At 22.8% G+C, this 17,568-nt stretch overlaps 1 protein-coding gene across 4 annotated transcripts in view; it reads right to left on the reverse strand.

Moving 5' to 3' along the window:
- LOC129609301 (glutamate-gated chloride channel) overlaps positions 1-17,246 on the reverse strand; it is a 92,141-nt gene extending 74,895 nt beyond the window's left edge. For all 4 annotated transcript variants that reach the window (XM_055521248.1, XM_055521246.1, XM_055521247.1 and 1 more), the window contains exon 1: positions 17,189-17,246. The gene's annotated coding sequence lies outside the window, so the exon portion shown is untranslated. The remainder of the gene's footprint in view (positions 1-17,188) is intronic.
- Positions 17,247-17,568: the final 322 nt, after the last annotated feature.

The following is a 17,568-nucleotide window of genomic DNA, read 5'->3' on the forward strand; positions in this document are numbered from 1 at the left end:
ACGGAGGTATGATTAAATTATTAAATTTAAAGTACAATATATAATCCTATTATGTTAAGGTTTGTTAAATGAAATAAATATACATGCATACATATATACATGACATTTATCAAATTTATGGCATATATTATTAGCAATTCCTCAATAATTGCTGATAATAAAAACCAAAACTTTATACAAAATATGTCCTTTTAATTTTTGTAAAATTCATACAAAATATCGATATCGCGGTGAGCACCTTCTTTATAATTTAAGAAAAATGAAATTTTACACAAAAGCAATTTGAAAGTTTTCTGTTATGCTAGCACAATATTAAAATGGAGTAGGTGTGCATGTATATATCATGAAAGTTTTTTAAGAATTGGATAAGAAAATAAGGTTTTCCAACAACTTTACTATATTGGATCACCATACTTGTTCGTCATATTTATTTGATCATGAGGAAATTCAGAAATGAGCTCAACTAAATTTTTTTGAAAAAAATGTTACCTTGAATATGAGTACGAAATCTATATAATGTCGATACACAGTACTTGTATGTGTTATTTATATAGTTGGAAATTAAAACATATCTTGTTTTTATTTAGTATATCACTAATAATAATATATGAAATCAATGTAATGTTCACAGTATATGTATGCTTGTACATGATGTACATCTATATTTTGTATAGAATATAAAAATTTAGGTAATTTATTTATGCAAATTATGATTGACAATGTTTGGTGATGATAAATTTTACCCTGTTGAGATTTCTAAGAATAAATATAATTTACACTTTGCAGCCTAATATAGGATTTTCTTACATATATATATATATATATATATATATGTATATATTTTCGTAATATTTTAATATTTTGATATTGGTTTTTGACTTATTTGAGCATATAATATATGTATATAAAATTGAATAATATTTTTATTTCTTATATAATATGATTGATAATATTGGGTATGTTATCAATAATTCTAATTTTTTAGTTGAAAACTAAATACATACTGAAACTGTCTTCCCTACAAAATGCAACTGTTTGAAATTATTAAAACACCGAAATACCAATTCCTTTTGCATTTTGTAACTGAACTAAAGAAAACTGAATGCAATTTCGAAAATTCATCTTTCTTAATGAAAAACGCTATTGAATTAGGAAATGAAAAATGTAATAATAAATAAAGTATATTTTTAAAAAGATTTTTTGAAGAGCAAGAATCCGTAAATTCTTCAATTTTTCAACATTAATGTAGTTTGAAAATTATTATCTTAAAACTTGACATTTAGTTCGAATGTTGTGCATTAATTAGAAAAAATACTTTAACAATTATTAACGAGTTTTATTATTTAAAAACAAAATTAATTGAAAATTGCATATTTTTGGCTTACTATTAATTTATCAGTATAATATTTAGAAAAAGAAAAGTAATAAGTTTTAAAAGTAACTTAAGCAGTGGTTCAAAAACAGTTTCAAATTAATAATTAAATATAATTTATAGTTCAAATCGCTTAGTTTTTTCTGATTCTCTATGATAATCTGGTGAAATTAAGAGAAGCTATGATATTTTTCATATTCTCTTATAGTTGTATTAATTACATGATTTTTATTATAAGTATTATAATTAATAATTTTCTAATTTTTCTTCAAATTTGGTTAATAAATTTTCTTTTAATCGAAGACAATTAAAAACAATATTTCAGAAGCTGAAGATAACCAGAGTTATTTCTACCTAGGGATGGTACAGTGTTAATACTTTTTTCGGTAATTGTATATATTTTATATGTCATTTTTTAGATTTATTTTATGTTTAATTGCATTAAGTTTAATGACAACGGAATTCTCTTCTTATTTTCATAACTTGTAATAAAATTTATAATAATAAATGAAAAAAATAAAACAATATTTTTATCTGATTTTCATGAACACAATAAATAATAAAGCTCACGGAATATCAAATTCTGCCTTTTTTCTGTTTTATGTTGTAATGAGAGCTAAAATTCTCATTTACAAAAAAAATGTACTTATTTCACTTAACAATTTTCATTCTTGTATTATTCTTGTATTACAATATACAGTGTTAATAAACCTTGAGCTTATTTTTATAATTTACTATAGAATTGACAGAATAAAACAGCAAAAAATAAAAATACTAAAAATAAAAATTTTTTAGAACCATTCTTAAATTAATAATAATTTTTATTTTGACTCTAATTATATCGCTGTTGTAAGTAACATAATTAATTTATTAGTAAATAAAATGAAAACAAAAAAAAAAATTAAAAACAATAAAAAATATTATTTTTAATGTTAAGACAACCCTGTAATTTGTTAACATACACAATTATACATTGTAAATGTCACTTGAATATTTATTACTTTTTCTGTCTATACTAAAATATTTTTGTTACCACTTCATTTTTAATATATATATATATATATATATATATATATATATGAATATGTAGTGCAGGTCCTGTACTCCTTCTTTGATATTGCCTATGGTGCGATAATTATTTGTCAATCAATTTTATCTCAACTCATTATTTTACATTAAATTTATTTACAAGAGTACATTGTACTTTTTATTTTTATTAATAAGTAAAAAGAAAATTTAATAAAAGGGTAGTGAGCAATTGTGAACAGTGAACTCTCGTTATCAAGTGCATGTTTTACATAATCACTTTTTGCAAAAGCATTGAAACATCTTTGAAAAAAAAGTTCTAGAAATTTCAATTTTTATAGACAGCTTTCGTTGTGTAATATATGTATTTTATCTATTTTATTCAACATCTGCCACTGGCTCGAATTTTCTAAATTTATCATTTTTTATTTTAAATGTTAAAACTAAAAAGATGGTTTCATATATTTACATAATTAAAGATTATAAGGTAGATAAAATAGAAATTGTTTGGGTAATTCTAATTAAACTTCATTAAACTACCAACGTTTTGAAATTTGGCATGAAACGGCATTGTATTGTACCTAATCTAGCACAATTTTCTCGACCGAATATCCCAACACTGATTGCAGTATATAGTAAAAATTACCTTTTTTTCTGCTAAACTTATATGCCTTAGTCAAATTTAATAGTAATTTAGTTTAATTTTAATTAGATGAGAAAAAGAGTTTAAATTATCACATTAAACACGTCCTATATGTATGAAAAATTACCGTAATAATATATGAAATATGTCAGTAGAACATTGTTTTTGTTGTAGGCTGTTAAATCTTAATGTTGTTATTTGAATAAAAAAAGTGAGAATCAGGCAAAACGAATATTCTTATTTTTAACTGTTATAACTCAACCAAGAGTTTAAAATATCAAGTGCGTAAAAGTTTTCATAATGAACATTTTTCTTTCTTTTCATTTATTTAAAGATTAATGTAAATTTTATACTATAAAAATACAACAGATGTTATTTTTTATATTTTTTTTATACATGAATATAAATTGAGAATGAGCTTTTCATATTATATGAGTCAATTTCTAGAGTAATTTTCCCATCACACTACATTTGTATTTTATTTTTTTTTCTTTTATATATTTCTTTATTTTTTGTTTTTTTTTTTGGTTTTTCCTTTTTTAACTGACATAAATAATTAATAGTCTGCTAACAATAAGGGGAGACTCAAATATCCTTTTATATTGTGAGCTTTTTTCGTTTTTTGTTTTTTGGCTGAAAAATTCATTGTTGTAATTCATTTACCTTACACTAGTGCAAGGACGAAACCCTATAAACAACAATACGATTTAAGGTATTCTGAAAAAATTAGATCATTCATTAATTTTATAGTGTTTTCATCGTTCATACTTGTTTACATCTTAGTATATACATGTATTTAAGTTATTTTTAGAATTAAAAATTGGCGGCCATTCTAGAACAAAATTTTTAAAAGCAAAGTACAATAAATTAACAAAGTATGCAAAATTTATTTTTATAATTGTTTATATATATGTAAATGAGAATTGTATATATTTAAATACATATTATGTATGTATATGCACTAGTAATAAATGATTAAACGTGAACTAGGAATAAAAAGAAGCTAAAATAAAATCATAATTAATTATTCATTTTGTATGCATGCATTGTGTATGTACATAAAAATCTTTCTGATTTACATAATTATGCCGTTCTTTACGTCACATTTTTTATGTTCATATGGTATTCATTAATATTTAACACAATACACATATTTTAATTAAATGTCCAAATGGTATCTTCTGTATGCAAGAACAACAACAATAATTCTTCTTTTGTACAAGCAAATAATATAAACAAATCGTGAGAACTAATACAGGCATTTTATTTAATTTATAGTGTGCTGCAGAATTAATATCGTATCAAAGATATTATTACATAAAAACTAGAAATACATATTATTATATTGGGGCCTAGTTCCAATCAATATTTTATACAAGAACAAAATTTTATAATGCTGATAATTTTAATGTTAAAGACTACGATTTTAAATTTATGTTGTAAGAGGAAAATGAAATTTTGTTAGTTAGATAGCTCATCTTCTTAATAGTTTAGACTAGATCAGGTTAGGTTAGGTTAACTTCCCGAAGGGTACACATTTAATCTAAGAGCTAGAATTCTTTAATAGAAGGGTACACATTTAATCTAAGATTTTTGCTAAGATCTCTACCCCACAAATCGGCTAAGATGACTAACATTTACATCCGCTAGGTCCGCAGCAGAATCGAAGAAGTAAGACCCAAGAAATACCTTCCTAGAGTTTGCCAGAACCAGACATGAGCACGGGAAGTGGGTTAGCGTTTACTACTCCCTCTCATCGGAGCACAGACTAAATGAAAGGGTTAATTTTGGTATTCAAAATGTAGAAAAATTGCATAGCCCAATAGTTGAGAATAAAAACGAGCACAATATATAGATTTATGGAACGAATGATTATTTGAAAGTTAAATTCATTATACCTTTAAAAAATAGTAAGAAATGCGTTAAAGAGCAATTTTGTTTTTGTAAATTGTAACCTTTTTTTATTAAATACTTGGTCGAATTTTATTTAAAGAGATCGATTTAACCATTCAGGGTTATTTTGTTCGAATAAATATTGTTCCTGAATGGCATAAAAAGATAGTATTTTCAAAGCAAATATTAAATCTGTAAAAAATTTTTTCATAATATGCGTAAATATACCTAAATTAAATCAATAACAAAGAAATTTAAATGATAGTTAAAGCACACACACATAAAAAGTTTAATTAATAAATTCAAAATGCGATGTTGTGTAAAAATATTTACAAAAAATATTCAGGAATAAATTTATAACTTATTCTTAATATCGTTCATTGATTTCATTGTATTAGTTTGAATATAATAGTAATAATAATATATTTCTATATAACTATCATCAACATATAAGTACTATATACAATATAGTAAATTTCTATATACAGTAAGAACAGTATTAAGTTTCTATAGTAATATTCCACATATGTATATTATAAACAGGGTGTTTCGCATAAGCTTGCTAATAATTTCAGAGATGATTCTTTGATCAATTTTCAGCTCAAACTTGTATGGGTGTATGGGGGGGGGGGGTGTGCAAATACCCGTTTAGCCTGTTAAAAAAAAAGCTACCAGACTGTTACTCCATAAAAAGAAATGCTTATAAATTCGAACCATATGACACAGGGTTATGATTAGGAGTTTGTCTTACAGATGATTTATTGTTCTTTTGTATTTGGTCTTGCAATTCATTTGATTTAAGCCGTAGTTTTCGAGATACAGCTCGTTAAAGTCAGAATTTTTGCTTTTGAATTTTTTTTATCACAAAACTCGAAATTTCATAGTTTTTGTAGTAAAACGTATTAAATGTGTTCAAAAAACATGCGATAAAGGCATATCCCCCTCCCTCCCCCAACCGTTCAATTTTTTGATAGAAATTTATCAAAGAATCATCCCTGAAATTATTTGCCACTTTATGCAAAACACCCTGTGTACAATGAATATAAGCTCATAATATATATTCTAGTATTGTATAAATTAAGTTTGGTGTATCTTCATAATAGTAAAATAATTAACAAATACCAATGTATCAATGTACCTATAATGTAATGAAATTCAATTACATAAAAGGAACATTATTTACATATACTTACATAAATATGTATAACGATATTATTATATAGATTAACTTATATCTACATCTACATGTTCACATTAAATTTATTGAAACTATTAAGTTCCAAGTTGAAAATGCTGTTGAATTAACAAGAAAAATAAGAAAGAGTAAAACAAAATATTTTTCTACATAATGGTGGTAATACACATATCTTCATTGATTAAATAAAAAACGATGAAAACTGAGAAAATTTATTTATAAAATAGCACAGCCAATATAAGAAAATTATAATGGAATAGAAAATGATTGAATAAATTAAAGAAATACTTTTAAAATAGTTAAATTTTTACAATGAATGTGGTATACAATAGGCACACATTTCAAAAGTAGAACGAATTAAAGATTAAAATCAGATTCCAGAATAAAAATGGTATTATTTATATGTATATGTATGTGATTTAAGATAGTTGAACGAAAGGGAAATTGCAATAAATATAAAATGCATTAAAAAATGTTTGAATTTATTAAACTTTTCAAATTAAATAAAATTTTTAATGACATGACGTTTTGGAATGCAAATGCGGTTTTTGTTTTCATTTGAAAAAATAGAGATTTCTAGAAAGCGTAAAATGCCAACAGCACAAATACATGCAGACGTTACTTGTATTTAAATATACGAATGATTGTAATCGCTGTGTATATTGAGTTAAAATTCAATTAATTCGTTTTTTAAGAATAAATAATTAAAAACTAGTTAAATTTTTACAGCTATATTAAAATTCAAACTTTGTTTAACACATATATAAAATGCTTTTGCTGTATATCAATAGACATTTTACATTTAAAGAAAGTTAAGGAAAAACGGCAATCAAAGTTGGCGTAAATTATATTTTTGATTGTAATTATGAGAAATCGAAACTGGCCTCTCTATTTTTATTTCTAATAGAGAGTACGGTACAATCTCACGATAGAAAGGAGGGCCAGGTACACTACAATATTGTGACAAAGAATGGCTGGTCTTTAAAGAATACTACAATGTACCAGTATACAGAATGATAGGGTCTCTTTGAAATGGTTAAACAAAAGTGCTTGACATTTGGATTACCTTAACTGATTGCGATACTGATTATTTCCAGCTTATTCAATCTATAAAAAAAAATATTATATAACTTCAATATTCGTTATGTTCTTCAAATGTTTGTTGCAGCTCGTACTTAAGTAATGTGTTTTTTTTTCTATTATGCTCTGTAAGATTTAAGATTCACTCTAGTTTTATTTTATTGGATTTCAAATTTTAGTGAATTTCGCAAATATTTTGAAAAATTTTGATTTCCTAAAAGCTCTACAATTTATAAACAATGTGTTGTTCAAAAAGTATAAATACCTAAAAAAATTTCCAGAGCTATAAAAAATATTTATATTAACACAATTTTTTAAATTAATTCACGTTTGGGATTTAAAGTGATTATAGCATTCTCACAGTTAACAATTGCCGGTTTCTTTACTAAGTAAGAATTGCAAAATTAGAAATTATAAAATACTGTACATTTAATAGACAAAGGAGATGAAAAAAAGAGATGAGAAAATTAGTGTAAAATAAAAGTGAAAGAAGAAAGGAAATAAAAGATCAATCAACCTATATTTAACACGCAATTGATTATTTTCATTTTGCAATATTCTCAATTACTGTTAACGTAAAGAAATATACAGGATATTAAAAAGCACTTCTATAGAAAACAGGATAATAAAATTATATGTAAATTGAAAATAGGAAAAAAACATTGTAAAGTCGCCATTTTCTATACTTGTAATTTTCCATTCTTTTTTATGGTAATTTACAGTTTTATTTTCATCCATTGCATTTGTGTATTCAATTAAAATACTTAGGTTTTATGAGGCATCATACATAAATATTCGGCATTCTAAATTATTATAATTTGCATTGGAATTTAATTTTAAAATACAAGTAAACTTTTGAATTTGAAAAAAAAAAAAAATTGAAATTATACTTTATAAAATTGATTTTTATTTTTTGTAATAAATTAATGATAATTTTTATTTCATTGAATAATTCGAACAATATTTGAATAAATGGAAGATTTTAACGAAAATCGTAAGAGAGAAAAAAAAAATAAAAATTTACATATTTTACGATAATTAAAAATTTTCATAAGATTTTTCTTTAGTATTATGTTGTTTATAATTCAAGCAAGAATAAGGACCTTTGTAGTATCTCTTTTTAAAAACAAGTACTTGATTACAAGTCTGGAAAATTTCTTATGCAAATTTTCACATCATCAATGGAAAATTTTTATATTTAATTTCAAATTTTGTCCAACTTGTTCAATTTGTATATAATAGAATAAAATACATAATTAAAAATTAAATTAGAAATTTAAAAATTTAAATTCCTAAAAAAATTAAAAATATTCATACTTTTCATATATAATTTTATTGATTTATAAAATTTGTATGTACTCATATTTGATGTTCTAATGCCTATTTATTTCAAAGAAGTCCTTTGTTTTTTTACTGTTATTCATGTGATATAATAACATATTATATAATTATAACTTCAAATTTGAGTAGAATCAATTAAATTGTTAATAAAATTAAAATTTCTTAATGTTTAATAAAGTTTTTAAATTACTTTTCATATTTGCTATTATAATTCAATAGTTGAATTGATTGGTTCTTTTAAATGTTTTGATTCAATTGGCGTATTTCAGGAATTCTATAAAATTTTTTTTTTAATTTTGTAAAAAAATATCAAATTTTTATCAATTTAACTTTGAAGGGTAGGTAGGTACAAAAGTATGTTGTAATTGTTATACAAATTATATCCCTACTATAATCAAACAGTTTAGGAGAAAAACACTATAGATATTTGTTTTTCAAGATACAAAAATATTCCTTAATTCAATAAAACGAAAATTTTTTAAATTACGTTATGAAAATTGATAGATTTAAGTTGTATTAATGAGTGCGCCATTTTAGCCGCATTTTTTCTTAAATTACGCTTTTATATAACTGCTCCTATAATTGCAATATTCTATATTAAATATTATTATATTTATGAACACGTTTTATGCGATTTCACTACAATTAAAAATAGCTTTGCGTATGTATATTCAAAACAAAGTCATGATAAACTTAAGTTTTTTTTTATACAAAACATTAAAAAATTAATAAAATAAAAAGTTCAAACAAAAAAATTCATATTTATAAACCGCGGCAAAACAAAAAAATAAACCCTCTTTGTTCTCATAAAATTAATTTTTATTTTTTCATTTTTTACTCGACTGCTTTCTCAAAATAAATAATTAAACCATAAGTTTTTAACACAAATAATAATATTAAAACGTACCATATACAAATGAAATATTATTTTAAATAGCAATTGCTCCTAAGCATATGCAATAAAAAAAAATTCTCTTGAAGGAATAAAAACAAAACAAAAAAAAAAAAATGTAAAGAAAAATTATATAAAAGAGCGAAATGTAAAAGAGAATAAAAATTACCTTAAGGGATGAAACACACAAATAAAATAATGATTAAATAGGTAAATGGTTGAACGTGCCTAGGAGAATTATTAGGTTTTTTTTTATATTTGTACACACACGTGTGTATTTACAATATATGCATTACAGTGTTGCCTATTTTAATTTTGTTATTTGCTTTTCTGGTTGAATATTCTATTCTTTATGTTATTTCAAGGATTCTTTTCTTTTTTTATTGTTATTTAATTGACAAACGTGCGTTCTTTAAAAAAAAAAATTTTTTTTTATTCTATTATATTCTATTATTCATTGAATTATTTTTTAACTTTGTTTTTCTATATTCTTGTTTTTATTACATGGTCTTTATTATTTCTTAAGGATATTCTCATTTCAAATAGAATGTGAAAGTCTGAAAAAAAAAGTTTTCTTTCAAAAGGAACAGAACATAGAACGTTTTTTTTTTTTTTGTAAAATAACATTGATGTTCTTGTTATACAGAGCTATTAAGGGTAATAATAGTGAGATCATGTATATATTTGCAGTACGATATAAAAGAAGACAAAATAAATCCTTAAATATTCTTTAAATAATTTCAATTGTATATATATATACTTGTTTATACAATAAGCACAAAAAAAAATGGTAGTACTTGTTCTAGTACATAGATAGCTAATATAAATGGTTGTTTGTCAAAATAATTGAAAAATTTGTTTGTTTTTCTTGAGGATAATAGAGTGATTTGTATATAAATAATCAAATTGTATAATATGGAATACTTCCCATTTTGGACAAAAATACATTTTAAAATATTTACTTATTTTGTTAAAATTGAAAAATTTAAATATTTGAAAAATAGAAATAAAATTTAATTTTAATTTATATGATAATTTATTGTCAACAAATTAAATTTGGTACTTGAAGTTTTTCTTATATGAAAAATTTGTTACCAAAACTTTTGAATAAATAAACTTGTTGAAATTATAGAAGATTTTATTATTAATTGATACTTTAAATTAAAAATAGCTAATAATTGTTTAAATTTATATTAAATTTTCAAATAGAATTGCAAGAAAGATCAATTCGATGTTAAATATTTTGTTATTAATTTAATATGCAAGGAACTTTTGTGACTTTAATAAGAAAATTTTGCATAAATGTACTATAAAAACTTATATAGACGAAAGTACCATTTTAAATAACAATAATTTATTTAGTTTTAGAATTATTATGCTCTTCTCATGTCTATCAATATGTTGAATTTGTTGGCTCTTTCTTAAAATATTAAAATTATAAAAATTTGAAGTTATATTGTAAAAATAATAAAGTTGGATCAAATCAATGATTTGCAATGCAGCACTTTTTCCTTAAACACCTGAAAAAAATGCTTTTAAAAACAATCTATATGTACCTATTACATTATTAAAACTACTTTGATTTATATACGAAACTGTTTCAAGGATTGCATACATTTAGGACTAATGATTTATATAGTCTTTGAAATAAAACAAAAATTACTTTAAAGAGGGATTAATATTCTGCTCGATTTTAAGGGTTAATTGCGTGAGTTAAGAAAAATTATACTTTTTAATAGCATAACATTAATGGTTAGCTTTCTGCATTTATAGAAATTTGAAAAAGCTTACGGTTTCGGAAATATAAGGTGTCAAAAATTTAAATTTTACAAATTTTCTAGAGGCAATAACTTAAACTATTTGTTAGTGCCTAAAAGCTGTTAACACCCTCCCACAACCTGGGGTCTAGAAGAAAAACGATATCAAAAATTTGGTAAAAGCGGGTCTTAGGTAATGGCAAATTTTAACGGCCATGTTATTTTTTTAAAGTCAAGTATGGTATGGCGCGATAGAAGAAGCCAGCCACTGTTTTTGTACGTTTGCAAAATTTGAAAATGCTTATGGTTTCACTATAATAAATAGTTGAAAAATGGCTTGTAATGCTAAGTGTGTGAAAGTTTTGTAAACATGTCCACGGAAGAAAGGACATAATGAAACTAATAAATACTCCTTTTTCCAAATTTTTTTCGAAAAGTGGTAAAAATTGTATTTTTAGGATTTCGGGTGAATAAAACTTTTATTTCCGTAAATTTTCTTTTAGGTTTTTTTTTAAGTTTCTAGTAAAGATCTAAATATATATGAAATTTCTAAAATTATTAATTAAAAGATTAATCTAAAATTCAATTGTCTTGTCAAATTTGAGGAAGAGCATTTATCAGTTTTCATAAATATTCGAGTTTTCCAATTAATTTTAGGAATTTAGAAAAATCTAATATGAAATTAAAGCTATGCACAGTGATTAATTTGTAAAGGTAACTAAATTGGTTAAAAGTTAATCATGCTATTTGCAATGTTTCATTCTTATGGTACTTTAAAAATTCTGTTATAATAGTATTGAAAAGTTTGCATAATTTAGTGATACGTAAGTACAAAAAAAAAGTGTAATTTTAATATTTAATTAATGAAAACGATTAGGTGTTTAAACATTTATAACTAGATCAATTGAATATTCAGAAATGCACAGATATTTTAGTACCTAAACTGTAAATGTATGTAAATTGTATATGCATTTAATATTTTGATTTGAACACTCAATGTAATGTAATATCAATTTTATTTATACATTCTTTGAAATATTAACATGTATTTAAACATTTATTACATTTCATGCACTATTAAATTCACAAAGATTTTGTTGAGCATTTATTATTCATAAAAAAGAGTAAATTATTTCCATTAAAAACTTAATTCCTTCGACTATTGAGTGTTTTATTTCAAATTAAAAATTTACTATTCTATAAACGGATTTTAATAATGTAACAACTTAATGCAAAAATATTTATATTTAATAAAAGGATTTACATGATATTAGATTTCATGTAATTTTTTATTCCCTATGTGTTTGATTTGCTTTCGAAATTGATTTAGATACAACTTTTTATTTGTTTTTGATTTCATGACTTTAAAAGAAATTTTTTCATTAAATTGAAATTAAGTGACAATTTTTGAGTGCATTGGTCGGATGCATATAAATTTGTACGTACTGCTAATTTACATTATACTTTTATAACAGAATATGGAAAAATTGTTGGTATACTAATGTAAGGAATCACAATTTTACGATTCACTATAAAATACACTATATAAACGCTAAGCTTTGAATAGTTTTATTTATTGGGTAACCTCATTATTAAATTTAAGCATTTCTTTTAGAAAAAAGTGTTTGCTCTAAATTTCTTTAAATCAGATGTGAATTTAGATGTACCTGTACATATTCTATGATTGCTTTATTATTAAGGGTTTTTATTATATACAACGATGTTCAACTACAAAAATAATATGAGCAATATCTTTAAATATTCATGATTGTGTTTGTGATTTATAGCATTTTCATAAATTGTAAAAATTCGAATTTTAAATTTACATATTAAAATTTAATTGCATACTTTTAGGGAAATTAACAATATTTTTCAATACCTATATGTACTAACGTTAATTTGAATTATATTTGTTATATGAAATACGCCTGATATTATCGCTTAAGTTTAGAGTTAAATATTTTGCATAATAATTTAGATAATAATCAGATTTAGTATTATTTTTACGTTTTAATGTTGATTTTAAATTAGAGAAAATTATAAAAACTGTGTAAAGAATTTAAAAAGTGAAAGAAATTGAAAAGATGTATAAGAACTGTTAACTGATGTTAGCCCCAAACTGATGTAAACTCATAGTCATAACAAAAAACAAAGATTACTTTAATAATTAAGAAGGAACCGTAGATTCCTACTTAATTATTAAAGTAATAATTATAAAATTATAATGATTACTTTAATAATTAATAAAATTATTATATTAAAGGCCTTAAAAGCCTTACAATTGAATTTTAAAATAAAATGCAAAAAAACTTTTAAAAAATGTAATAAAAGGTAAAAAATAAATTTCGAAAATACATCATATAAAAACAAAGTTAAAAAATTTCATTAAAATATTGTGTTAAAAGTTGAAACAACGAAGACTTAAGGTCAATTACAGCTTCCACTCAAAAAAATTTCACTATTTTTTTAATAAATCGATTGTTAAAAAGTTTATTAAAAACCTTAACAATCATTTTTATTAAAATAATGTCATTTATTATGAAAGTAATGTCATTTATTATTATTTGAACTGTAAAAGATTATCTTTTTTATAATCGCCCATTCAAACTTACATTTAAACAACAAAATTTTTAAAATAATCACCAAAGTTTTTGAAATAATAAACGTTATTATTAAAACTATGCAAAAAATTATCAAATGTACAACCTTCTCCGAAATAGTCTCTGAAAATATTACTTTTGAAATAATAACAAAAATTGTTAAAATTTGTTATTAAAAAAAAAATATTTATTATTATTTTGATCACAAAAATTGTTATTTCGATCGCAAGTCATAGAATTAATAATAAGAATCATCAGTATAACGTTACTTCTTGTTAAAATTAGAATCGATTTTTAAAATAATAGCCAATTTGTTCGTTTAATAATTTTTTCAATAAAATTTTCGAAATTTTTGAGAGTGAGAGAATAATGTAAATTATTAACAAGAGATCTTTCGAGTTTTTTGAGCAATGTATGTTTAAAGTCATTAATATAATAGCATTGCTTATTATTCGAATAACAAGTTTATTATTTTTGTTGAAATATCATTATACGTTAATGTTATTACTTACAAAATTTTCAAATATTTTGGGAGTGGAGACAGTTGTCTACTTCTTTATAACGGGATTTTTTGAGAGATATAAATTTCAAGTTGTTTAAATAATAACTTTGCTTATTATTTCAATAACAAATTTATTATTTTTGACGAAATGTTATAATTTTAATAAAAACATTTATCAAAATAAAAATAAAAAGAAAGAGTTTTGCAAATTTCTCATTTAATATTTTAGTAGTCATCTAGAAGCAAAACAAACAACATATTCTGTATTGTTGCAGTAACAATTGTGAAACTTTAAATAAAATTCAGTTCTAATTGTCAAAAAAAAAATTAGTGAGAATTTTAAAGTATTTATAACTTAAAATAAGGAATAAAAAAATAAAATAAGTTATAAAATAGAATAAAATAAGGAAAATGTAAAATTAAGGAAATTTTTCAAGGTAAGTTAATAAACGAAAATTTTCGTAAAGATTAAATTAAATTTTATTATTTTTTTTCTTGTTGAATATGTGTATACGTAGAAGCAAACATAGATGTGCAAACGTTTTTACACTTGCAGCCACACCATATTTTTTTTAATTTAAGACATAGAAGTATATACAATTAGGAGCTCAAGTGCTTTTAGAAGAACGCATTTTGCTTTGGTAAAAAATTGAAAGTAAGTTTAAACTATTTTTTCTATCAAAGAGAAATTAATTGGGAAAGTAAATTGTTATTGTAATACTTTAATTTAAATTTCAGATTATTCAATTCAACATTTTAATTCAAGGGCTATTGATATATGCTTCAAATTATTTCATGTTTTTCATCTTAAATATACTCAGCCAGCATCATCATTCTGGACTTTTCTTCAAGAGTTTGTTTTAAGAATTAAAAGAAAATAACGGACACCCAACAATAAAAAATTTAATATAATAATCAATTTATTAATTAATTTAGATGTAAAAAATAACTTTTACAGAGCTTAATATTTTTGTATGTAATGAATAATATGAAATATGAAATAGTGTCATGAATTAGTTCATCAATAATGAAAAATAAAATTTGGTTAAATTCAGTTTCAAAGTATAACTATAATGTTTTATTTTCTAAATTAGAAAGTTATTGTAAAATTATTTATTTAATAAGAGAAATTGTTACTGTAAAGATAGTAATTCGATGGTTATATTAACGATACTTATTACTTTCAAACTGAATTGTTGTTGATCCTGGTAATTAAAAAAAATGTTAAATTTTTTTATGATAAAAAAGATTTTACCAAGATAATAATTTGAATGTGGTAATAAAATTATTATATCTTGATAAAAATTTTTTTAGCATAGAAAAAATTTGTTAATTTTTTTGTTCACTAGGAACAACAGCAATTCAATTTCATAATAATAAATATTGTTAATATAATCAACGAATTATTAAATTAACAGTCACAATTCCTTTTATTAAATCAACAGTTTTTACTATTAATATCACCCTAACTTGCAATTAAATTAATAGAGAGTATTGTTAAATTAACAATTGCTACTGTTAAACAAAAAATTTTATTTTATTAAATTGACATTTTGGCCAATCAATTTAATAAATTTCTTTATTAAAATTAGTAATCTTATTATTAAATCCATAGTAGATGCTATTAAATCAACAGCAATCAATTTTTAATAAAATATTATTTATTATTAAATCAATAGTCTTAAAAAATTAAAATAAAGTTTTTATGCATTAAACTAATAATCATTGCAATTAATTTACAACAACAACACTTAAATTAAGCTCTCTCTCATTTTTCATTCTCTCTCTTCTAAAGTGTTATTATTTTAATAATTCGTTATTAATTTGATAGTTATTCATTATTGGATGTATTTTAATGACATTTTTATTAATTTGATATCAATTTTATTAAAATAATAGTGAAAATTTTTTCAGTGTCGTTTATATAGTATTTCCTTGCATTTTGCACAAGGTTTCTTACATGTTTTCTTGCCGAAAACATATTCTACATTTTCTATTGCACCTTGCTACCTATAGTTTTTTCGATTTTAATATTGACCTTAACCAACTTTTTTACGTATGCATATGTGTGCATAGATGCGTATGTATGTAATTTTAAACGAAATTTTTTGTAAAAGCATTTTTTTAAACCCCCACACTGAAGTATATTTTTGGGCACAATATTCGACAATATCATATGAAATTTTTAAGTTTATAATTTTGATCACATACGAAATAAAAATTCTTTGTAAGCCCAACAAACTGAAATTTCTAATTTCAAAAATGTTGCTGTAACAGATTAGGATGGGCAGAAATGGAATTGTTCGGTGGCTCATCAAACTGAACTTTCCGAACAACTCCTTTTAATATAATCTTTATATGCAAATATATATGTACTTAGGTACATTATTCGACAACTTTCGGTAAAATTTGAAGTATGGAACTTGAATAGATTGAAAGATATCGGTTTCCGCTAGAGGAGAGTTTTATGGAAGCTCATCGAACCGAGCTCCCACCCCCTCCAATAAAAAAAAACAAAAATATTGCATTGTCATTAGACTTAGAACTCCGTGCAGAATTTGAAGCTAATCGGACTTGTAGAAATAGCTTAAAAATCGGTTAGAAAATCCCAAATATCCGGTGTGAGGTTTATACAAGGGTTGTAAAAACAATAATAAATTTATGATTTCAGAATTCATTAATGTAATTAAAAAGGTTTACTCGTATAATAATGAATAATAAGTAATAAAATATGGTATACTTTGCTAAGTATGCAAAAATTGTTCACATCAAAACCTTAAAGATTTCTGAGAATTTATTAATTTTTATACAAAACTATTAAAGAATTATAGTGAAATAAAAATTTTTATTTAAAAAAGAATTTAAAAATTTATATGTATGTACTTACATTTGACGTATTATGATATCAAAATATTAGTTGCTATTTCCATAAAAATTCCTGCAATATAAAAAAAAATAACGAAATGTTAAAAGAGAAAGTCAGCTTTTATTTAATTTCTGTTATTTTTATAGATTTCAATTGAATTTTCATTTTGTTAAATTTTAAATTTAAAAAATAAAATTATTTGAGATGACATTTTAAGTGTATATTCTACACATATAATATACAATCTTATCTCTGACGTTCTTAGAAGTTGTAAGAAAAAATTATTTTAAAAATGAATACATGTGTACATTCATATATGTATTCCTAAATATGTATGTGTATGTATAGATGTATATGAACAATAAAACTGGAAAAAGTGGGAACTACGGAGAATCCTGCAA

This window comes from Condylostylus longicornis, unplaced genomic scaffold, assembly GCF_029603195.1.
Source record: "Condylostylus longicornis isolate FDR11 unplaced genomic scaffold, ASM2960319v2 ptg000038l, whole genome shotgun sequence".
In the NCBI taxonomy this organism is placed as follows: Eukaryota; Metazoa; Arthropoda; class Insecta; order Diptera; family Dolichopodidae; genus Condylostylus; species Condylostylus longicornis.